At 40.0% G+C, this 20,250-nt stretch overlaps 1 protein-coding gene across 16 annotated transcripts in view; it reads right to left on the bottom strand.

The window, feature by feature from the left end:
* Positions 1-20,250, bottom strand: part of LOC131092157 (poly(rC)-binding protein 3-like) — a 495,350-nt gene that overhangs the window by 76,857 nt on the left and 398,243 nt on the right. The window contains exon 5 of one of the 16 annotated variants that reach the window (XM_058038722.1): positions 19,610-19,702. The exons of the other annotated variants lie outside the window; for them this stretch is intronic. The gene's annotated coding sequence lies outside the window, so the exon portion shown is untranslated. The remainder of the gene's footprint in view (positions 1-19,609; positions 19,703-20,250) is intronic. 16 annotated transcript variants of the gene reach the window in all.

Genomic DNA, 20,250 nt, shown 5'->3' with positions numbered 1-20,250 from the left:
TCATTCTATACACAAATGTCAGATTATGTATTGTTCTTCCCAATGCAAATGTCAGTTTGGATCGGCCATAGGCTGCAGACGTGCCCCAGATTTTTCTGGGTCCCCTATGGAGCTGAGGCACAAATTCTCAGCACCTCACAGGATGAAAAGCCTTTGCCACAGGAACAGGCAAGGGTACACGTGTCTTGCCTTTCTGCCATGGAAGAGGCACAAATAAAATATTAAGCCCATGCACTTTTGACCCCTAAACTGCAGCACCAAACAAAAGCAGGGCAGCACTGCTGCAGAAGCACAGTTTCTGTGGATATATAAAATTAATGATCAAGCTTCCCTTATCTGTGAGCCCAAGTGAGTGCAGACTGAGAGGTCACAGGGATGGCTTTTCTGGGCACAAACTGGATCTTTCAGGAGGATATCAGGCATCTAAAAACCATGTAAAGGAGAATAGCACAACACTTGGTGGCTGACTTCTACAGAGAAACACTCCTTTACAGTTTCTACAGCAACCTGTTGATAATGAAAGGCTGATGGTAGATGTCTGTGAAATAAGAGGGTGAAAACCAAGGCAATATAGGAAAGAATATATCAGAGATACCTCATGTGTTAATTGTTTCCTTCTGTTTCCCTTGATTTCCCTGTGTTCTAAATGGGAAAGGTGGTGAACCAGTCTGAAGGATTTACTGGGCTTTTCTGATAGCCTCCTCAAGGCTCTACTACACAATTTCTAATTGTGACATATTTGGTTAATGGCAAAATTGAAGAAAAACTATGGAGACAGTCTGGAGATGTTGAACCTAATAATTTTAATAATTTTGTGTGTTTCTTGGCTTTTTATTTTTTTCTGCAGTCTGAGAGGCATAAATTCTGTTGAAACATTAGGACCTTGGAAAAAAATTACGCAGGTAGTTTGTTATTATGGCTAGCTAAACAAAAACCCCCAAAACCTCCAAAATCACATCACTGCCTCCCAGAGTATTTCTTCAAGGATATAGTTTTAAAGTCTGAGGCACCATATTTTATATGAGGTGGATATTTGTTAATAGAGGGATATCTGTGATGACATCCCCAAGCCCCAGGCAAACTCTCCTCACTCTGAGCCATGCTGCCTGCCTTCTTCCCTGCTCTAGGACTCTGCCAGCCAGTTCAAGGCACTCAAAGCCAAATATTCCCAATTTCTGCAAGGTGCTTTGTTAAGAATTCCTAAAGGAAAATCTAGTCTAAAACTCCTGTTTCTGTTACCTAAAAATATGTCAAATATCAATTGCAGCTGAAAAACAGTGGAAGCCAGTTTTTCAAGGAGTACAGACAACCAAGATAACTGCAATACTGAAATGTTACTGTACTCTTAATAGTAATAGCAAAAATAATAGCAAAACAACAGAGAAATGCAAAGCTGACTAAATACTTAAGAAGCAGTACTTTTCAGGTCATGCAAACACATAATCCAAGTGTTTTTATTCTCTGAATTCACAGAAGCTGATGTAGAGGAATATTTACAGCTTCCATGCTCTCCTCCCTCCCCCATACAACCCCTCACATCACTCCCCTGTTGCTTGTTGACATCCTGGCACTTCTGAAAATTACTGCTTTGCCATCTAACTTTTGGAAGTAAATGCAAAACTCAGTGGATCTTACCTCCTCCTTACCAATGGACTATTAACACAATCTAGCTGGTTTGACTTTTAAGTGCAGACTGAACACACTAACAGCTGCATTCTTTCAGAAAATGAGATCCACGGTTATTAATTTTGTCACCAGTGTCATCAGACCAGTTTCTTACTTGTGGCTATGAAATTCCTTTCAGATGACATACTTACAAAAAAAATAGGAATCTATGTAGTGGAGGATAAAATGACTCATATATTCTAGGAAAATATAGGCTTTTAACTGAGACATGTAGGTTTGGCTGGAAGCAAATTTGTGCACAGCCTATTACAAAAGGCATCTTGTTGGTCTCTCCCTTAAGTAACTGAGACAGGCTGCTTGCAAGATTTTCATGAAAACAGCTCTTTCATGGAAAACTGAGTTATTCTATTGCTGTTTCCTTTACAATTTTAAACAAGAGTCTTATTTTTTGCAGGAAGGACATTCCAAATCCCACTTTCCAATTTTAATCACAAAACAGTTTTGCAGCATGTATTAGAATAACAATGGCTCTTCCCAGAGAGAGGTCTTTGCTGGATGAAGTGGCAGCTAGCAAATATCATGTAGCTGGTAGAACACCAAAGCAGGAAACCATGGCCATGCTCTCTCTCCTTCCTCTTTTCAGATCTTGCCCAGAGCAGTTTCAGTCTGAGCTTTGAGGGAAAAGTCCCTTTCCTTGGCCTGTTCTCTCCTTGCTTGAACGTAAATGCACTTCTCTGGACTGTGAGAGGAATGAATTGTGTCTCCATGTGGAAGAGGGACACTGTCCCCTGTCCCTTCACCCCACAGCTAGCAATGACTGAAGACAGGCACAAAGCCCTGTACATTACAGAAAAAGGCAGAGTTGCCCAGGCCAGGTTCAGATGGACAAAAGCCCATGCCCGGCGTTTCCTCTGCTGGGTGCAGCCAGAACACACAGAAACCAGTCCAAGCTCTCAGGTGAGGGAAGTCACCAACCAGCTATGCCATTTCCTACATTGCTGCTGTCCCCCAGATCCTGCAGGAATTCTGGCCAAGCCCAGGCCTGCTATTTAGACCTATACATCCTATCATTGCCAGCTCAAGACTCAAAAAACTAACAGCCCTGTGTTGCAAATTCTGCGGCCAATGAAGACAGTACCATCCCACAGACCATCTGGGGAATTACTGAGCTCAGACCAAGGGCACCAAGGCCTCCACAGCTACACAGGATCAAAGCAAATGGAAACTACAGCAAGTCCTATATGTAGGCTTAGCAGTGAGAGCATTAGTCTGCCTTCTAGCAAGGGTTAACTAGATCAATACTGCAGGTTGCAGCCAGCATGGGCTATGGAGGGACAGGAAGATGCAGCTCTGGGGTGCTAAAGCTCTGCCAATGCAACCTTCCAGGCCAATATATGGCCAGAGCCACACACCAACCAGAAGGAGTTCACTGTGCTTACTCTTACTGTGTACAAGCTATAATGTGTTCACTTGATATTCAAAGCTGTAAACACAGCAGGTGCCCTTAGTTTCACTATGACTGGAAGTATACAGAACTAGGTCTTATCCTTGTAATATCACCTTGAACTCTGCAAGGTGAGCAGCCATTTACATCTTTAGTAGATTAAAAGTGCTGGCTTCATTTGAGTTTGTTTTTCAAATAAATTTAATTTTGAGGATTCCGTGTCCTTTTTGTTCTTGGTATGTAAAAAGCTAATCCACTTATTTTCGTACACATCCCTGCTTTAAGGGCCTTTATTTTGACACAAAAGTGTTGCACATTTTTTGTGACAGAGTTACAATTTATCATATACTGGCACCAAAGAAGATTAATCCAAAACCTTGCGGTTCTGGAGAAGTTAAAGGGTCACTGTGAACAATGGATCTAGATCAACCACTGCTTGTCAGCAGTTAGACAAAACCATGTTTTTGTCCTGTTGGTCTGTAAAGAAAATAAACTTCTTCCAAGTGTGTTTGCCATTCTCTGGCACACTGGGTTTGATTTATCTAGCTCCAGGTTTATCCTGAACTGTTCACAGTGAGTAACAAACTGACTGGACAACATACAGCATCTGACATTCAAAGATGGCTATGTGTGCACCCAACTTGATGGTTTATCCCATCATAGGGCAATCTGGCTTGAGTTAACATTACAAAACAGTATTAATCAGTTTAATACAACCTGGTTTATATGTACCTGAAGCACTGAGAGATCAAAATAAAAAGTTTCTAATTTAACAGTTTGTTTAGAAGTTGCTGGTTTCAAACTATGGCTTCATGCATAATGTAATTACCCTTCTAAACACTGATAACTCTTTAAATGTGGCCATGAAGCTGAATTAAAATTTCCATAGCCACAGAATAAAAAATAATTTCAAAATAATCAAACACACCCCCTCTAGTTATATGTGTATATATATGTGTATATATATATATATACACATTCTCTCTCTCTCTCTCTCTCTCTCTATATATATATATATATATATATATATATATATTTAAAAACTGTAAGTGACCCTGAGCTACTTCCAGCTCAGACTCCCAATCTCCTGGTGCCAGAGCAGGCAAGTCCACGTGCACATTGTATATCCTTATCTCCTGTACACATGCTATTACTTTCACATCCTCAGCAGACCCCTTCCATAACCTGACAGACAACAAGGAATATTTCATTACAAGAAACTGCTTTGTTTCCGTATACTATTTGGGAAGTGACAGATAATGGGTTTTTTTCTGACAATTCCCCTTCCTCTTTCATTAGAAAACTCCTAAAAAGGTGCTGTCACATCAGAACAGTGGCACTGCACACCTTCACTCTGCAAAAATGAAAGCAGAGATACAGAAACATGTCATGTGATGACAAATGTAGTTTTAAGAAGTCTTCACACTTTTTTCTTTCTTTTTCTGCTTCTTTCATGCAGTCCTCCATCCCCTCAGTCATGCTGATGCAACCATACACTATACAAACAAACTGTACTGAACAAAACTGTACTGAAGTGAGAAAAGAAGATTAGAAAACCAAACCAAACCAAAAAATAAACACAAATTCTGGGTCTGGTTTGGAGGACAACCCTACAATTTATCATCCAGTACATTATTCACCCACAGTGGAAGTGGGTGGAAAACAGTGCAAGAATGGTGCCTCATTAAAATAGCTTTGCTGGCTGAGAAAACACTGGTGTAACTACACTTGTCTATTCAGAATGGATGGTAGTGAAGAATCAGATGGTACATTTTTCCCTAGTCATTTGGCCCATTTCTAGCTGGCCAGGGTTAAAATTTTCTGCTGTTTTCATGTGACCACACAACAGCTTGCTATCTGTTTGTAATTCATTGCTGGTTCTCAATCATGCTGACGCCCTCCATGAATGGGGGAGGACATTCTGGAGCTGAATGTCTCAGCAATGTGCCATGACCTGCCTTTCTGCTGGCAAAACAAGGAGTGGTCATTTCTTACCACTGCCACCTTCATCACTCTTAGAGCTGCAGTGATCACCATTAACCCAATTGGAAAGATCCATCAAATCACAAGGCTAAATTAACCGGCAGATTTTCTTCAGCAATTCACACATCAAAACATCGGTGTGATCTCTTTTCTTTTAAAAAGAGCAGCATACATTGTTTTCCAGTAAGCTGTGACAGCTAAATGAACAATATGGGCTGAAACGTCAAGAAAAGAAAAACATATTTACAGTGCTTTCTTATATATTAATTACAGCTCTCTAAGAAAATGAAAGCTTTATTGCAAACACGTTTTGATTACTGAATGAAAATGTTCTTTCACTTTCAAAAATGTTTCAAGATCCCCAGGAAGAAGACAAAGTGTAAGCCTTGCTGTTAAAATTACCACCTGCTCATCCTTAGAGAAATGGTACACAAAATGCTTATAGTGAATTTTAATGCAGTAGAAATGCCAACACTATTTCTCCAAGACAACTTTTTTCCCCTGTTTTAGAAAAGGACTTGGACCCAGATGTTACCAGGTGAAATTCAGCAGCAGATGTCCTATCAAAGGCATGCCAAGTAACTTGAATTTATTTTAGTGATCTGCTGGCACTCCAGTGTAAATGGCTCAGTGTTATTAACTGAATTCTCCTGGCTCACCTGCAAAGGATTTAAAGCCATTTCTGTCCTGCAGGAAGAACCACACAAGAGTAATCTGATTAATTTAGACGCTCCTGGAATGAATAAAGATGATACTTACATTGAAGTGTGTGGCAAGGAACAAGTACCAGCAGCAGGTTTCCTGCTTTTCCCAAAGACCCAAAAGCAAACTTTACCACCCTGTTTCTATGCCAGTATCCCAGCATGTCCTTGCACAACCATCTTATTCCAACAATTTTGCTAATGTGATTTTTAGAAATGGGTTGAAATCATGACCTGAACTGGGAATGCCGAACTCGGAAATGTTGCTTCTTCCTAACCCTGCTGACAATTAGAAGTATTTCCACCAAAGCCCAACAGAAAGATTTAAGCTTCAAACATGGGCCTTAACTTTATTTCTATTTTTATTCTCCATCAAACAATATAATCACCAGGACTATATTTTAATAATTTTCAGTGCCTTTCCCATTGAAAATAAGGCTCTGCAAAATGTTTGTTAGCTCCTCACTAAGCGTTGCTAGACCAGGAACGGAGTGTTACTATGGCCAGTTGGAGAGCACATGCCAGTAACCACAAAGCCACAAAGATCTGAGCAGCTAAGGATTGCATGCTCCTAACATCTCCCAGTGGTCCTGCTGTCCTCAGCAGCCCTCTGATCCAGCCTCATGGCCCACATCCTGCCCACTCAAACAAAACCTGCATTGACACTTGTTCCCAGCTCGTGGCTCCAAACTTTCCCGTGCTGCCTTCGGCAGGCATGGTAGCCTGGTGGCCTTCTGCCAACTCTACCTCTGGACCAACATGAATTTTTCCACATCTTCAAACCTGGACAGTCACTGCCTCTCCCTGCACAACAAAGCAGAGAATGATCATTATCCACCACTGGCTTGCACCCTCCAGACTTGGGACAACAAAACATCCGAAGCTGCCCCCCAACCCTGCTTGCTGCTGTCACAGTGTTGGGAACCCTGGGGACCAGAGCAGTCTGGCTTGCCCATGGCCAGTAGCCAAGAGGGATAGACAAGCCTGGCTGCACTTGTTCCTTCTCACACTGCTCAGAGTCAGTTCCTGATCCCAGTGCTATCCTTCTCCCTGCCACCCTGGGGCAGTGCCAGCAGCACAGTCTCCTGCCTCCAGTTCATCTGATTTACACACAAGACTGTCATTTCCTTCCCTGAAGCCATCCTTGCTCTTCATCACACCATTTGCAATTCCTAGATTAACTTCTCTGACAACATCCTCATTCATTAGACCAAAATGATTCATGTCCTGAACACTGCTCATCTCATGCTCAAAGGGAATGCTGGTCCTCTGGAAAAACGGCTGCAATGACGTAATTTGGGACTGTAACACAATATGTATGAATAATAAGGCAAATCGGAGGCACAGAAGAAGCCACACATCTGGCTTTTCCTAACTTCTAAGAGCTTGTTTCTGCCACTTTAAAGTTCTTTTCATGTTGGTTTTCAGGGCAATGCTACATACTCGTTGTTAAGCACTGACAGTGGGTTAATGCCACAGTGAAAACAGATATAAAGAGAGCCTCTGTCTTGAGAAATATCCTTTCAAGCAAAAATAGATGCAGAAAGAAACGAGACTGAAACCCTGTGGTCTCAAAGAACCTCATGATCACCTCCCACGACCAGCCAAGGGAAATCTACAGGCATCACAACCCTGAACCACTACTAGGGGACACACAAGAATTCCTTCATCTGGAAATAAAGCTAAACACAACCTAAGTCTATACTGTTACCAATCAAGTGTGGCAGCTCTTGCAGCATAGATATTAAATCCCTAGTGTTCAACCAGCCTTCATTCATAAACACAGTCTGGATTACTTTGGTTTTCCTTCTGAGCAAAAACTTGCACTGTAAGCCTCCTCAGTATGGAGGCTATGCCCTAGCATTTACTTCATTAAGCTTCATAATTCTAATCAATAGCACATCCACTTTTGTTCTGCTTTACAATTACCATCACATAACATCACACACCAAGAGTTTTTAAAATGAGAGTCGGAGCTGCATGCAAAAGACCAATGCAAAAAAAAAAAAAAAAAGCAGCACTACCTTTGGTTCTTCCCTCTTCTTCCTTGCAAGCCTTGCAACTGCTATGCTCACTGTTTCCCTTTCTAATAAGTGCAATTTAAATATGCTGAGAATTTTAGGCACTCAAAAAATTCACAGATATGTTTGAGCTTCTCAATATAAAGGGTCACTCTATGCAAAATTAAAAAGGACTGAATAATCATTTATTTTGAACAAATACTCTTTTTGTTTTCTGAAGTTGTTGCTATGCACATTCATGTGAGAATATAACTTGATCACAGGAAACAAGAAAGCTTTGTAGTTTGCATTTTTTTGGGCTTACAACCACAGTCCTGTTCAGAGTGGTCACAAAGACATCACTTGATTTTTCACCAATATTAGTAATGAAACCATCTTTTCTTGCTAATGTTTAGAGCTGCACAATTAATATACAGCTGCAATACAAGTGACATGTCTTTATGGGTCTGGAAGCCTGTTTTTTGTACAGTGTTTCTTGGTGTTTCAGATGCCAAGTGGTGCCAGCCACAGGCAGTGGGTGATGGTTTACACATTGTGCAGCTGTGCCCCTTCACAGCCAGTTCAGAGTGCAAGCCACACCCCAGACCTGCCCCCAGCAGCCTTTTACTTTTGCATTTTGGACACAGCATGATGTCCTCCATAGCATAAGGCAAGGCTGCCTCACAGAAACCATGCTCTCAGGGCAGATTTGTGTCATGAGTGATACAGCTGGGGGCAGAGAAGACCTACTCCAACCTTGGGAGACATCACAGTGTGCTGCTGCCATGCTGTGCAGTTGTGAGCATGCACCAGCAGCCAAAAGAGCTCTCTGGCCTCAGACCAGACCTGGGACAACCCTGGGCATTTCAGCAGCATAGGGTGTCTTCATCTGCAGTCATGCAGGTTTAAGTACCCACTTATAAATAGGCCTTCAGCTAAGGAAAGTTAGTTTACAAAGTGTACTTTGCTTAAGAAAAAATGAAACAGAGACATGAATACATGAAGTCACTCTAGAACATGAGGCAAAATCCCCCATACATTTTTTGCTGTTGAGGGTTTTTTAGTAAGACACCAAAACCTGGGAACAGTATTATGTGTTCTTTGACCAAAATGAACCACCATCTACATTAATGCTAGAATCAAAGAAAAACAGCTATCACTGCCTTTACCAAGTTACTGCTGGGCAAACATGGGGATCTGAGGCTGGAGAGGCAGGAAGAATTCCCCAATCCTCTTCCCAAGAAATCCGTGCTAAGAGTCTGCTTTAAGGTTCCCAGGATGTGAAGGTATTGTCTTGTTCTCTACTGGAACATGAGCATATATGATGTGAGGCACCAAAGTGGCTCAGTAGCTCAGGAACAGCAAGCAATGCAAATAATTTCATAAAGCAGCACATGCAGAGAGAGTCTTTTTGCCATATCACAATATCAATGACTCTATGGAAGAAGCACTTTTCATCTTTCACTGATCTATAATTCACTTTTTGTCACCCTGCATTATCATACAGTTTAACACTAAAAGCAAACTTCATCCATCAGTTACCCTCATCTGACAACAGGTTGTGGTAATATTGCTTTTTACATGTAAGAAAATAGGGTATCAATAAAAAACTTGGAAAGGACTGTCTATCTGAAGGACTAGATGTGTTTTTCTGGCATTGTTAATACTAATTTTCACTGAGTGTATGTATTTAGTGACGTTGTCTATCAATGTCAGAATGCACCTAATTTGTTCACAGTATTTCTGTAAAACCTTGAGAACATGCAGACCACAACAACCTTTGTTGGGTCAGTGGCAAAGTAGTGTCCACTCAGTTAAACCTGAAGCACAAATCCAAGTGTGTCACAGTGTGTGTCAGGTGAGCATTTGCACATGAGTTTGCTTGTGCATGTACAAGAGAGGTTTAACATGATGCCTTTACTCTATGGAGATTCTCTTTCCTTCCTATTTCTTCTGCTCAGACTAAAACATGGATAAAATTTCCACTACATAAAACTGCTTTGTTCACTTCCAAGCTTTGTAACAGCTAGTAATAATGTCAGAAAAATTGAGGAACCTATTTCGTAACATTTGGAAGCTTGAATTAAAACCAGCACCAGTATTTTCTGCCCCTCAAGCCCCCTGTTTCCAGGACAACAGGGAACTAGAATAATGTATAAAGTCAAATTCTCAGGATGTAAAAAACAACAACAAGGCTCTTGGTTGCCTGATTTTTTGGCTGTTCAGTTTGGTTCTGCTCTGTTAAGCTAGGATGAAATCACAGCAAACACTACACTAACTCTTCTGTTAATCAACAGCCTGCTTCCCAACTGCACTTTTCATTCCCACAAAAAGTGCTGCATTTCCACAAAGTATCACTTGTAGTAAGGCATTCAAACATGCTAATCGCAGCTTTGCCTCCCAGGGAGATATATGAGCTTACTCTGAATTAAAGGCTTCTGAGTTGATTTCCTTTTGTTGCTGTTATTACAACTTTGAAAAAGTAGAATTTGTTTTACTTTTCCCAACTTGCACAAATCCAGCTCAAAACCAGTGATGACACTCCGATACACTTTACCAAGTTACACATAACCCAGTTAGGTTAACAGTGTCACAAAAATGCAGAGAGGAGGGGGCAGGGAAGAAAATTTCTTCAGAAGTCTGTTTTTTTCCACATTTAGGCTTGTGTGCATTGGCTATGATGGGAATGGGATACAGAAGTGACAGTGGACTGTGCAAAGCAGATGTGATTGTAAATTGCAACATATGCAAATCCTCCAGTATAGCTTCCTATAAACCATTTTTTGAAATGATCCTCACTTGTATTTTTATTGAGTATTTCAGGCTTTATTCCTCTGCTTCATTTTTATTCTGTTGCTGGGTAGTTATTCAAAGATTGAAAAGTTCAGTCACAAGACAACAGGATTCAGCACTTGGTTATTGCAAATTCCTGTTTACTGCAAACACTGACGTAAGTGAATAAAGAATCTGGGTCAAAAAAGCACAACAGAGGATGCTACCTGTCTTTTACTGAATAGCAGGCAGCTGGGAAATTGGCAAGCTTTAGCATAAAACCAGTGTGAAACGGCTTCAATGAGATGAATTTTTTTTATAAAGACATTTTAAATGTTCAGTCAAAGTAAGGAAAGTTCGTGTTTCCTATTGAATTAAGATTTCACTTTCCAATAGAGCTAGGCATCTGTGGCTTGTATTTTTGTATCCACAGAGCAGTGAAATTCATCTTGCTAGGAACAGCAGCACTGATTGTGTTGCTAAACAAATTAGCAGGGGACTGGACCTGCAGGTCTGGGAAGAAGCACTCTTCAGAACAGTTGTCCACTGCTACACAGAGAAAGAGCGAGAAAAGATGCTGTGGAGAACACTCCATTAGGATACTGCCTGGGAAGAGATGCCCCAGGGACATTGCTGCTACACTGATAACGTATGATAATCTGCTTGGAAGATTCTAGGGTAATATTATAACAAGAATAAAATTGATGATGCAATTTTTGACCATATGTAAGTGGTGGGAGATTGTACAATATTAAGTAAAAGACATAAACCAGGACACTGCATGAAGAGAATCTCTGGAGTGCATGAGGAGTAAGTTAACAAGGCAAGGAGAAAAGAACACAAAGGAAGAAGAGAGCCCCAAACCAATTTACAATGAGTCACAGTTCTCAAAAATAACACATCAACCTAAAAATATATCCAGCTGTCATCCAAACAGTATGGCACTTTCTGAACCAGGTCTTGAAAAGAAAACATTGCCTCCTGAAACAATGTTGGACAAGCCTTTTTTCAATGAAATATGGCATTAATACCTTTAAAACCAATTTCAACAGATGAACAGACATGATGATATGATGTTGCCTGTTGGAGGTGTTGCCCTCTCTGAAAATGTCACGCATCGAGAGCCGAGGGCTCTTCAGAAGTTCACACCCACAGAGCACATTATGCATTGTTAATCTGCTAGTTGTATTTGTACACAAATTTGGTCAAACAAAGCCAGCAGAATTGTTTTTTTACATTTCTTTCCTGAAAATACATATCCAAATTACATATACAAAGCCTTTACTACCTCAATCTCACTAGATATTGTTTTCACTGGGATCAATAAAAGTCTAGAGTAAATTAATTTATCTTATTGGTATTACTGCATAGGGATGGGAAAGGCAGATTAGGCTCCAATTTACAGTACTAAAAATAGTCAAATACACTTGCTGTAGGCATTTTAAAAATAGAATCTCATTTTAAAAGAAAAGAAATATATTTTAAGAGTTCCTCTAAATCCACACCTTCTTGCAAATTTAGATTTCAAAATCATGGATTAAACCCCCAAGACTGCTCCAGTGGAAAGCACCAGGAACTCAGCCATAAGAATAAATGGTAGCCACATCAATGGTAATGGAAATCGTAGGTAAATTAATTGCCTACAAACATGCCTTTATTGTAAAAAAAGAAGTCAAGATAAGATTGATTTGTTACAATGTAGATGTTAGGTGTTAGAGAGTCCATTAGTGAAATAAAAAGTTAGAATAAATCCATCACTGTCAATTAAGATGCATTAAATGTAAGATTGCTTCTGGCGTTCTTACACATGTAAAGACATTTACCTTTAGGCTACTGTTAGTCAGCCTCTGTGTGTGAGCATCAGCCTGCCATCACAACGCTCAAATAAGATACACACTTTAATCAGCTGTTCTTCTCATTTAAAGATGAACTGCTAAGCAAAAAGCTATGTCCCTATTGCTGCTTTAGGATGTATTAAAGAACTCAGCAGCAGGACTGAGCATTTTTGCTTGAACATTGTGTGCTAATGTCTTTTGTCCTGCTTTCTTCTCTGGTCCCTTCCCCAGCGAGCAGCTCTGAGCAATGAATCATCTCGATTCGTAGAAGTTTTATTGTTTGCTCCTTTTCAGAGGCACATGCTGTTTCATCTTGTTCTAGATCTAGGTGTTTCCACCACCTCCAAAAAAAGGGCAATAGGTTTTGGGAGCTCGCAGAAAGCCGGGATGCCTGTCAGCTCCCACTCCCACACCTCAAAGAAGGGCTGTGTCAGCCCAGGCTGCCGCACCTGGGGCAAGTGCCCTCCCTGCCAGCTCGGATGGAGTGTGTGACAGCCCAGTGTGAAGAGGGACCCCGACCTGCTGCTGGGTTTGACACACTTCTGAAATTCACTAAAACTTCTCTGGATGACTCTGGGCCGTCATTGTCCTCATGAAACCCAGTCCTCCTGCTTAACCAACAGTGACAGACAGACTGTTCCCACTGCATGATTACATAGATACAGGAGCAGAAAGTAAAGAACAAGAACCCACCTTTTCCTGTAGGAAACCAGGCCCATTATCAGTACTATCTCTGCTATTAGAGGCATCACCAAACCTACATAGGGAAAATAACCAACACTGTGGAGAAAAAAAAAAGTATTTCTCTAAATGCCACCCTCCTGTCCTCTCCCATTCCTGCCCACCAGTTTTGAAGAGGGCAAGATACAGCTCTTTGTGAATTCACTGGGCACACTTTCAGCCATCTCAATGAATGAATGGGATGGCAGAAATAAAAGAATTGTAACATTTTGTTCCATACGCTGAACCTCAAAGGTCTTGATCTCAAAATGTCACTGGTCAGAGATGTCCAAATAAATATGCTTCAGAAGAATTTTAACCTTTAATAAAAAGGTACAAGTACTTTCTAAGGATATATGTCTTCAGCACTAATATAATATATATAAACAAAAACAAACCCAGCACCACAGATGGTCTTTAATGACACCTAATTTACATTACAAAAGCAGAATTGGATGTTTATGGACCTGGCAAAGGATTGAAAAAGACTGCTTTACCTTCAAACTGCTACTAAAAAAGCCTCCATTTCCATAGATGTGTCCCAATGCACTACCTTTTCAGTAATGAGCGCTGGAAGATCTAATCAGAGACAGGTGCCTACAGAAACACAAATCCACATCCAGTGGCTCTTTCAGACAGCAAAATTCACCTCAGTAATTTCCCTTTTTGCAGAGAGCAAGCCAACTTTAACTCCCTCTTGAACTTTTAAACTAGGGTTTAAATGAGACTTGGGAGAGGTATTGTTGTTACGTTGACCACCTGCCTGAATGCTTAACTTAGGCACGAGGTAGATCATACAGCACACGTGTCAACAAGCCTTGTGATCAGTGGTGTCAAAGGCTGACAATACATCTAATAATAACCAGCACAGGCACCTCCATATTCAGCACTCATTGCTAGGAGTCAATTATCCACCATCTATTCAAGGGCCTTTTGAAGTCCTTCTTGTGTTACTTGAAAATGAAATTACACCAGGTCAGGTCAGTTGAAATGGCTGAATTTCTTGTTGGCTGAGGGCCACATCTCCTTTTTTCTTTTTTGGCTGTATGTCAATGCTAGCTGCAAACTTCTAGTAAAACTGCAGTATTGTATTTAATTAATTAATTATTGATTAAAAATAAGCTTTTAATCCAAGCTAGCATTCAGAGCTCAGAACTCCTTGGGATCAGTCAGTTTTATTTAGCTTTGGCACCAGTGACTCTACCCAGAATTTCTTAAGCCCAATCTTCTAAGGGCAACTGCTCCTTAAGTGCCCTGTTACAGCCCCTGTTTTCAGAGTACTGAGGTCTGCCACAAACCTCAGTGAGATGGGAAATTCAGAACCCTAACATCTGAGCTCCAGAACAGGGAGCACCGAGTGAGCTGCCTCAGAAGTGCTTTCACCCGGCCGTCATCCAGTTTTCTTCTAATCTTTTCAGTTTCAGCATCCTCCTTCTGCTATAAACTCCACATTATTCCTCTGCTTTTCTCTTCTTACCCATTTAGATTACAAAACTGGCTTTTCTTTTCAGCTACCTATAAGCTGATCTGACATCACTGTCAGAAATTCACATTCCACATAGAAAATCATCACAATTATAAGCTTTAATATTTCTTTGATGAAGAAAACAATCCTGAGAGATTAACTGCTTTGTTAGGACATGTACCTGGAAATATCTTTATGTAAGTAATCATTCCATAAGGAGTGAAGAAAGATTTCAACTAAATAAAGAAACAATGGTGATATTCTACCAATGAGCACAGAGGTTTGTGCCCAATCCATACATGTTGAAGAAAACATGATGTCAGAAAAGGGTAGGAAAGCCAACTGAAGGAAATCTGCTGCAATTTTACTCTGTCACTGATCTAGGTGATCTAAGGTGACCACTGCTCAATGTCCCCTCCTGTAGGCATGGCTACCAGACTTTTCTGTTCAAGGGACGGAGAAATCTCTTAGGGACACATACTAAGAGGTAAGTTAGGGTAAAGATGGAGATGTTACAACAAAGGTTCAGAAAGAGAAATGCTCAGAAATCTCAAAGCCTCTCCATGACATCAAGTGATGTCTTGCTCTGCCTCCTGGTCGAGGCCATTTTGCTCTGACCAACAGACAAGCAGTTATATCAACATCTTTGAAATGAAGTAATAAATTTTGGGTCAATCATCTCATTTCCTTTCCTTCCAGCCAGGAAGGATCAAAATATCAATGATAAAATTTAAAAGTATTTTATGTCCTCTTCCATTGTACCCCAAGAAAGTTTAAGACTGAGTCTTAGATGGGTGGATGATGGTTCAGTTAAGAATACATTTGTATTGAAAAACAAAGCACAACCTACATTTACAGTAAGAAAAGTTACTCCACAAAGCTGTGAGAAAGTGAAACAGCAAGACCTCATTGGGGAGCTCATTTAGAGAAAGCACAGCAGGATGTGTAGCCACAGTAAAATAATATTCAAAAAATCTGACCTAGATAACAGTATTTCTTAGTGACTAGAATTCATTAAAAATAACAGATTAAAAATGCACTGCACAGAATTCTTTGAAGCCTGAGTGTCACACTCAGATTAAATAACTGAACTTATGTAAAAATGAAAGCAACTTTATTTTTTCCCTTAACATAAAAATAACAACAAAGAAAGCTGTGAGTTCTGCTATTAAGAAGAAGTTAATAATAAGTCAGAATAGGAAAAAGAGCTCTGACTTTGTAGGGTTTTATATAAGTGAACACTGTCTTTGGCTATGAGTGGAGGTGACAAGCTCACAGACCTAAGTGTTGTGGGATACCAAATACAAAAGCAGAACTCAGCTAAGTCTCAAAGTTTCCATACTATAAACCTAAAGTATTTCCACATCATTTTAGTGAAAAAATATGATGATTAAGTTATGCTGTCTCAAGGTAGCAGTGTACCAGAATGTGCTAGGAAACGTCCTTTGCTACTTCCCTGCTTCTCCCTGAGTGCTACAGTAAAAATCCTTAGAAAAGGAATCTTGGGTGTGTCTCCTCACAGGGAAGAAAGGAAAATCGAGTCCTTTACTCCTTGAGAAAGTTTCTAAGTTGTGCTGAATAAAGCCCCAGGTTACTCATCCATTTCAGCTTCTGGACTCAAAGTTAAGCATGTGCTTAAGCACTACACTAATGCCAAAATGCCTTTCTACATCAAGTCTATATTAACCTTGCAAGTAGAGATGGTTTATTTTAAATGCTTTACTTTTGTATAAGCATGAATAAAGATGAGATTCATGGACTTACAGATTATTTTTTTCTCTAAAAATAACATGATGCATCACAAAATACCTTGTAGTGTAAATTCAAAACTTTAGATCCCTGCAGAAGGTCCTCTGGAAATCTGAAAGATACTCTCCCAAACCAACAAAAACAATAATCAGATCTCTAGTTCACAATTTGCTAAAAAAGGGGAAGAATTACAGAACAAAAACATACCTTCATGCTTACCACATTTGACAAGTTTGACAATTTCTTAAAGATTACTTCAGAAGCACCTTTGAATTGTACAACTCCTTTACAGCTGCATGGTTAGTCATTTGTCATATGAGAGTATATTCTTTTGCCCTAAATCAGTTACAGGAGCAAAACTAAGATATTATCTCTTAGAAAACACTAAAGCAATGTCGGTAAATGAGTGTGCTCCATATTTGTTGTTATTTATTTACTGCTTGTATTTAGTATTAGCTTTCTAATTAATCATCAAGGTTTTCTTAACAAACTCATTAGAGGAGCTCAATAAGAAGACGACCACAGTTACCAGCTAACAGAGGGCTCCTGCATTCCCTGAAGATAGCAAAGCGCTGGTCAACCATGCTGCAGGAAAGGAATGGTTCACTGCAACTTCTCCACTCGGGACTTTAAGCCCTCTGCAAAGCAATTCCTACTGGATTTAACAGTGGTGACTGAAGAGGTCGCTGGTCCTCCCATCCAATTCCCACACCACTCCGCTGCCACAGTTAAATCTGATGAGTTAGTGACTCCAAGTTCCCCGCTGCCTCAGCTTACAGCTGCTTCAATACCAAATAAAACCTGAAGGTGAATCACACTGCCCTCAAGCTGGGAGCTGCAGTGGCTGGGGAGCAGGCACACTGCTTTTTGCTATTTTTACCTCAAGGATAAGAAATTCCAACAGAGCCAGGGCAAACTAGATGGCAGTAACTTCTTAAGCTGCCTCAGCCTGATCAATGGAGCTCTTCAATCACAGTCCACAGAGCAAAACCCAGCCTAGTTCCCCATCTGCTCCATGTAAGTCACCTACAATAGGATTTGCTAAAGTATATTGGGATTTGCTTTCTTTTGTTGGCCAAATCACTGACAAATCTCTTGAATTAAACTTTTTATAACTCAGTTTCACCAAGCAGATGAAACTTCTTGGACAGACAGTTCTGCTCAGTAAAGCAGCAACGTAGATGGCTTTGGATGTTAGGCAAATTTGCAGAACCATCAGAATGAAATCTGACTGAAAGAACTTTGTGTGCACTTTGTAACTGCACTCTTGCATTTTAGAGCTGCTATTATGAGCCCTCACAAACTGTCATCTTGCAGGGCCAGTAATCTAGAGAAAAACTCGGTATTTTGGAATGAGTGCTCTTCCACCTGGCATTTATGCAGATTGTTTCAAAAGTTCTAACATCAACTGGCACCTGTTCAGGTGTCTCTAGAGACAGCTATTCCCTGGCAGTCATCTGCAAAATCTCCCTAGCATTTTCATTCTTACCATCCAGAACCATACATTATTTCACTGTGTTCAGACTTTAGGTCTACATGTTAGGTAAAATTGCTACAAGGTCCTCCTGTTGCTTCGGAAATCTCTGGCAGCAGCCTTTTGCTGGATGCTGATTTACTGTGTTTGGTATCTGGCATTGCTGCATAGTTTCCATCATCTGGAAGTTCAAAACATGGTTAACAGGCTGGATGGCTAACACAGGCTATGCTGCTTTCCTAATGTCAGAGTGCACGCTGCCTTCAACCCCCTGCCCAAGAGCGGAAAGGTAACGTTGCTCCCAGTTTTTACCTGATTTCTTTCTACTCCAGAAGCTTTGGAAAAAAAACTGTTCCAAACCATTTTCCTGTTTTACTGTTCATTCAGAATCATGATGCTTTTTTCCTAGACGGGTGATTCTTCTGGAGGTAACTGATGGATGTTTCTCCACTGTATAGTACAGAAAAAATCACTCCTCCCTTCCTGATGTTCCAAATAGCTGATTTGGGCTCTACATTAACCTTTGTAGCTGAAACTGTCCAAACTATTTAATGCTTAATAAGGAAGTTTCTTCTTTCATGCATGACTATGAGGTTTCCGCTTTTAGACTCTCGAGCTCCAGAAAAGAGCACAGCTTGCCGTTCCTTTATAATTATTTACTTCATTTCACTTGAGGCACTTCTGTGAGGAACACTTCAGTATGACTTAGGATCTTCAAAGCTAATTTACAGGTGAAACTGACAAGAGCACTAAAAGATGGGCAAGTCCAATATGCCATGACACTCCAAGTAAATGGAATTATATTAGGTAAGGAGAGTGCCATTTCAGCTCTGGAACAGGAGCTTGTTCTTTGGGAAAGTGTATCTGATCTCTAACACACGAGGGGAAAATCAGGAGCAACGTGAGGACATTGGATGGAATGGATTTACATCAGTGACAGAGGAGATGATGACTGGTTTTATAGAATGTACCTAAAAATCTGAAGCAGCCTCTAAGTCTCCTCTCCCCAGCCCTGAGCCCGCCCTGACCCCTAGGATGTAATTCAGGGGGAAAACAAACAAACCAAAACTACAACTCTCACCCGCACCTTTTGTTTATCCAAAGATTTTGTTCTGGTCCTAACAAATAGCTAGTTTTCACACGAAGGTCAGCAAACAGATAGCCAAACATCATCTGCATTTCCTTGAATTCTCCTTTGTTTTTTCCGTTGGGAAATACAGGAAAGTCTGTCCTTACAAAGACTTCCCAAAATCTGTACTTAGGCTGTGACTAGGTGATTCTTTGGATCATGCAAGCCCCAAATTCAGTAAAGCAGTTCAATTTATATTTTCAATTTATATTTTCAATTTATATTTTCAATTTATATATTCAAATTATATTTTTACTGCTGAGCTAAAAACTCACCTATATGTATGAGTCTCATTGAAACCAGATGGATTTAAACACATACTTTTACACAAGAGATACAGATTTAAGCATTATGTTCAACAGCTCTTCGGAGATGGGACTTAAGCAAGTCAAGGCAAGTAACATATTAAATCCATAAGTACTGCTCTCTGCTGCTGTGATAGCACAATAATTAAGATGCGGCTGCAGAAGTGGCAAATCTTACTCTGTACCCCACAAAAAATATAAGTTAATGTAATTGAGGTACTTCAGACATATTGTTGGTTGCATCATGCTCCCGACCCTGTCTTTTGGGATTATTTTGTCTGATTTACTTCACCAGGAACAGATGAGTCCCAATTTCCACATGAAGAATTGCTCCCGTAATTGGGAGAGAACAGATTTTCAAGTTCAGATAAGGTAAAATTAATGTGCCAAAATGCAGGTAACTCACCTGAGGATGAGCCCCCTCAGACTACTGTCATAAATCATCATTACTTCAGTCCCTACTCCAGACACTGGAAGAGGCTGTCGTTTAAGCCATTGTCTGAAACACAATTTTGGTGACTGTAAAATCTCGTCTGATCCACAGGTATAAATCCAAATTAGCCACAGTGACTGACAGTTGTATTGTTCTCAAAATCCTTTATATTGAAAAAGTTTATATACGTAGAATTTACTATCAGAAATAATATCTTTAAAAAAAATAAAATCTCATTGCAGATGGAGACAAGTAAATGACTTTCAAATGATTTTAGAAAAGCTCTTTTGCATTTACTAAAGCAATGAGTTTTAATATCCACACCTCAGGCTTGAAAGCCACGAAATACTTCTTTAGCAAGGTAGAGTAGCAAGTGGAGATCAAGTAATAAACACATTTATAACCTAATTCTGTGATGATCATCACATGATGATCTCCACATATATGTATATACATACATAGATTTTTAACTTTATAATGTGTGTACTTTAAGAGGACATTAAAAATACATACATGAATTATTCATAACAATATTAAAATTGAACCAATATTAAAACTGAATTTAATTGAATGTGCATCAAATTAATGGATTATTTTTATTTATACATTATTTA

Source organism: Melospiza georgiana, chromosome 1 (genome assembly GCF_028018845.1).
Source record: "Melospiza georgiana isolate bMelGeo1 chromosome 1, bMelGeo1.pri, whole genome shotgun sequence".
Classification (NCBI taxonomy): domain Eukaryota; kingdom Metazoa; phylum Chordata; class Aves; order Passeriformes; family Passerellidae; genus Melospiza; species Melospiza georgiana.
The sequence above is the reverse complement of the archived record's forward strand: the minus strand, read 5'-3'. Positions and strand labels throughout refer to the sequence as shown.